The following is a 5,000-nucleotide window of genomic DNA, read 5'->3' on the forward strand; positions in this document are numbered from 1 at the left end:
ACATTGACATCGAGCCCAGAAACGGCACCTCCATCTACAGGGATCCGACGGAACTACGCCAACCATGCCGGCAAAACAGTATCGCCATCTATGAAAATACGGCGAAACCACATGCAATACCTCCATCTATGCGAATCTGACAACACTACGTCCGCCATGTCGAGCGCACCGCAAAACATACCGCCATCTGTAGGTCTCCCGCAACATGACCTCCTGCAACGACGATACCGTCATCTATGAGACGCCAAGCCGACTAAGACAGCCATGGGCCCACAGTGCCCTTCTTTCGACCCCACCCACAAAGCCTGCATCCTCTGTCGACAACAGCACCCCAACGCCAGCGCCTCTGCCGCACGAAGTCGTGGACCGGCAATCACTCCACCTGCACCTGTTCGTGCCCCACCCCAACCGCCCAACTCGCAGCTCCAGCGGATGAACGGCGGACTTTGCTCGCACTCGCAATGTGCAATCCACCCCTATAACGTGCGTTTCATGAAGAGTTATGTCCAATATGCGACATTCCCGCTGTCCCTATACATGAGCTGCGAGCTGTACCACGTACGAGCTACAGACGCGAGCGCGTTGCTCTCTGTACGAATGCAGATGCTCAGCGGCAGCTAGGAGGCGCTCCATCCATGTCGGTACCGGTGAGCGTTGCACTCGCAGTCGCAAAAACGTACGGCAAGTATATTACTCGGAAGAGTCAATGACAGTCCAAGCCCCCCTGCGTGGGAAGAGTCTTCCTAGGCCATGACCCACCGGAAGGGCGCAGCGTCCCCCACCCCAGACATGTGACGTCACACTATCGGTATTGACGACTAGACTGATTCCTTATAATCATTTGCCATACACCGGTGGAAGCTGCCGAGACGAGTAACTACATAGCGGGCTCGCCGTGTCACTAATGTACAGAGATACAATAGTTTCGACTGGAACCGGATTAAACGTATACACGGCGCTGATTAGTAATAGATAGAGCCATCAGAATACAGATAATGTATACAACTGTCCGTATACATGCTGAAAGACTCTGCTCACAATCACACGTCAGCCAGACACTCTTATCACGCACTACTCTCTGCCTGTAACAGGCACACAGACAATATCTAAGCACCAGCATGGAACAACACCCAGTGCATCCTCTCTGCCACATTAGACAATCCACACTATCATAACCAGACCGGGAGGTCCACTCGGAAAACAGAATATCCCACCCTTCCGACAACCACCATTGCTCAGCTAAGCCACCAACACCCACACATGTCCTACACAGGGGTGCACCCAACATCACAATACTGCCTCCTGTCACACCACACAAACAATGGCACGAATGAAAGACACAGGTCTGCCACAAGCATGGAATCAGAGCGCCGCCTGTTATGAGCCAAAGGTGCACCCTGACGTGGCAAATCAGATGATGCCGCAGTCATTTACTTACGATAATCACAATCAACAAACCAGCCCCCCCCCCCCCCCCGAAAACACCTTTCCTTACAACAATGTGTGCCTTAACCTAACCCGTATTGTGCCTTAACCTAACCCGTATTGTGCCTTAACCTAACCCGTATTGTGCCTTAACCTAACCCGTATTGTGCCTTAACCTAACCCATATTGCGCCTTAACCTAACCCATATTGCGCCTTAACCTAACCCATATTGCGCCTTAACCTAACCCATATTGCGCCTTAACCTAACCCATATTGCGCCTTAACCTAACCCATATTGCGCCTTAACCTAACCCATATTGCGCCTTAACCTAACCCATATTGCGCCTTAACCTAACCCATATTGCGCCTTAACCTAACCCATATTGCGCCTTAACCTAACCCATATTGTACCTTAACCTAACCCATATTGTACCTTAACCTAACCTATATTGTACCTTAACCTAACCTATATTGTACCTTAACCTAACCTATATTGTACCTTAACCTAACCTATATTGGGCCTTAACCTAACCTATATTGGGCCTTAACCTAACCTATATTGGGCCTTAACCTAACCTATATTGGGCCTTAACGTAACCCACGTTGCGCCTTAACGTAACCCACGTTGCGCCTTAACGTAACCCACGTTGCGCCTTAACGTAACCCACGTTGCGCCTTAACGTAACCCACGTTGCGCCTTAACGTAACCCACGTTGCGCCTTAACGTAACCCACGTTGCGCCTTAACGTAACCCACGTTGCGCCTTAACCCAACACACGTTGCGCCTTAACCCAACACACGTTGGGCCTTAACCCAACACACGTTGGGCCTTAACCCAACACACGTTGGGCCTTAACCCAACACACGTTGGGCCTTAACCCAACACACGTTGGGCCTTAACCCAACACACGTTGGGCCTTAACCCAACACACGTTGGGCCTTAACCCAACACACGTTGGGCCTTAACCCAACACACGTTGGGCCTTAACCCAACACACGTTGGGCCTTAACCCAACACACGTTGGGCCTTAACCCAACACACGTTGGGCCTTAACCCAACACACGTTGGGCCTTAACCCAACACACGTTGGGCCTTAACCCAACACACGTTGGGCCTTAACCCAACACACGTTGGGCCTTAACCCAACACACGTTGGGCCTTAACCCAACACACGTTGGGCCTTAACCCAACACACGTTGGGCCTTAACCCAACACACGTTGGGCCTTAACCCAACACACGTTGGGCCTTAACCCAACACACGTTGGGCCTTAACCCAACACACGTTGGGCCTTAACCCAACACACGTTGGGCCTTAACCCAACACACGTTGGGCCTTAACCCAACACACGTTGGGCCTTAACCCAACACACGTTGGGCCTTAACCTGCTCTGTAATTGTCATACGACGCGTTAAATTAGTGTGGTGTTGCCTAACTGCAACCCCGCAATATAGTTTGCTACTCGCACTGCCTGGTCCCCAGAGTATCGCTTCATGTTAAACACCTTGCAGCTATACACTGTAATGCGGATGGCAGCAGGACGTACATGCTCAATGCCCTTCGCAGTTGTTCATTGGCATTTGCATGGCGAAGCACAGCCTACGTTGTGGTACGGCGTGTGTCAACTGTCCGCTGATGTTGTACGTCCAAATCACACACTGTACTGCACATTGGTCCTCATGTACTGAATGATACATCGTGGTACATGTGTGACCGTACCACGACTGCGCCAACAACGGCGAACCATACGGTCCAAATATTGTGCACTCAGCTACGTGTCGTCTCCCTATAAGAGCTGGATTGCAGTATGGTATGCCGTGGATGGCGATCAGCAATGAGCCGTCTGTTGATGTAGTGGCGCGTGTTGTCAGACGTAGTCGTCTCTTCTCACACACCGTGATAGCATGGTGCACTGCGTTCCACATCTGCGACATGCGACAGAGGCCGGTTGACAGTCGTTCGCGCAATGGACATCGCATACGTACGGGGGCCACCTTCCACGTGTTCGCGAAGCGTGCACATGTTGTTGCGTGTATGTGGGCAGACATAGTGTGTCGTGACACCTGACACAGGCATGCAACAATCGTTGAATTTGCAAATGGCGATGGACGTCTACGTTTGCTGGTGACGTTACGCAAATGAACAACTGGTAAACGGTTGTGGTGCGGTTGTTCTCGCTAGAGGTGAATCAGTGATGGCGACGATCGGTTGAGCTACCAACCGGTTGTTTCAGCGATACCCACCATGCCCACGAACGTGAATGGCATGTGGGTGTGAAGCGATACGCGGCGGTGGCTGGGTGGGGGACCGTCCCCGGCCGGTGAGGGGGGGCCTCCCGGCGTGCTGGCCGCGCGGTGCGTGGGCGCACGCGCTACAGCCGGCTGGTGGGGGCGGCCAGTGGCAGGCGCGCCGGCCGACGGAGGCGGCAGGCGGCGCAGCTGCGCGCCGGCGCACCCTGCACGCGGCGCCGTGCGGCCAAAGTAGGTCCTCGCGGGCCCGGTGCGAAGCGCGGTGGACATCTGCAGTGTGCTGGTCCGATTGAGGACTGTGTGCGCTGAGGATGCGCCGCCGCCCGGCGCTCGGCGCCGCGACGCCGTCTGCTGCTCGGTCGCCTCTGCGGTTCTCGCAGGTGGTTTGTATCGCAGCTGTGCGGACGTGTTGGCGCGTGCGCTGTGCTGGGAGAGTTCGCTTCGGCACCCAAGTGGGGCTTTTGTCCTTCTGTGGCGCTGGCGTTGGAGCTGCCGGCCACCGTAGGTGGCGCGTGTTGTCTCCCGCCGGCAATGCCACGACAGCACGCTCCCGGGCCTCTGTCGGCAGCGGCAAGCTCAGTTGGGAGCACGGGTGGTCGCACCTAAAGCGTCTACTCGCCAAACTCCGGGCGATTGCGCCTCTCTCGAACCCGACCAAGTACTTAGGACGGCGCTGCGCGCCGCCGGGACCTGAGAGGGTTTCGAGGTGTATTGTGCAGGGGAGCTCAGCCTCCTCCTGTTTGCAGAATAATTGAGCGGACGCTTGCGTGTTCGCGCGGGCCCCCGGGACACACTCCCGGGCGGCCGGCTGCTCAGCTCTAGTTGACGCAGCTCCCTGGTTGATCCTGCCAGTAGTCATATGCTTGTCTCAAAGATTAAGCCATGCATGTCTCAGTACAAGCCGCATTAAGGTGAAACCGCGAATGGCTCATTAAATCAGTTATGGTTCCTTAGATCGTACCCACGTTACTTGGATAACTGTGGTAATTCTAGAGCTAATACATGCAAACAGAGTCCCGACCAGAGATGGAAGGACGCTTTTATTAGATCAAAACCAATCGGTCGGCTCGTCCGGTCCGTTTGCCTTGGTGACTCTGAATAACTTTGGGCTGATCGCACGGTCCTCGTACCGGCGACGCATCTTTCAAATGTCTGCCTTATCAACTGTCGATGGTAGGTTCTGCGCCTACCATGGTTGTAACGGGTAACGGGGAATCAGGGTTCGATTCCGGAGAGGGAGCCTGAGAAACGGCTACCACATCCAAGGAAGGCAGCAGGCGCGCAAATTACCCACTCCCGGCACGGGGAGGTAGTGACGAAAAATA

At 54.4% G+C, this 5,000-nt stretch overlaps 1 non-coding gene across 1 annotated transcript in view; it reads left to right on the forward strand.

Moving 5' to 3' along the window:
- Window positions 1-4,507: 4,507 nt before the first annotated feature.
- LOC124564238 overlaps window positions 4,508-5,000 on the forward strand; it is a 1,911-nt gene continuing 1,418 nt past the window's right edge. Inside the window, exon 1 of the ribosomal RNA XR_006970526.1 lies at window positions 4,508-5,000. This exon is cut by the window's right edge and continues 1,418 nt beyond it. This is a non-coding gene — a ribosomal RNA (small subunit ribosomal RNA).

The sequence above is a fragment of the Schistocerca americana genome, unplaced genomic scaffold (genome assembly GCF_021461395.2).
Source record: "Schistocerca americana isolate TAMUIC-IGC-003095 unplaced genomic scaffold, iqSchAmer2.1 HiC_scaffold_1299, whole genome shotgun sequence".
In the NCBI taxonomy this organism is placed as follows: domain Eukaryota; kingdom Metazoa; phylum Arthropoda; class Insecta; order Orthoptera; family Acrididae; genus Schistocerca; species Schistocerca americana.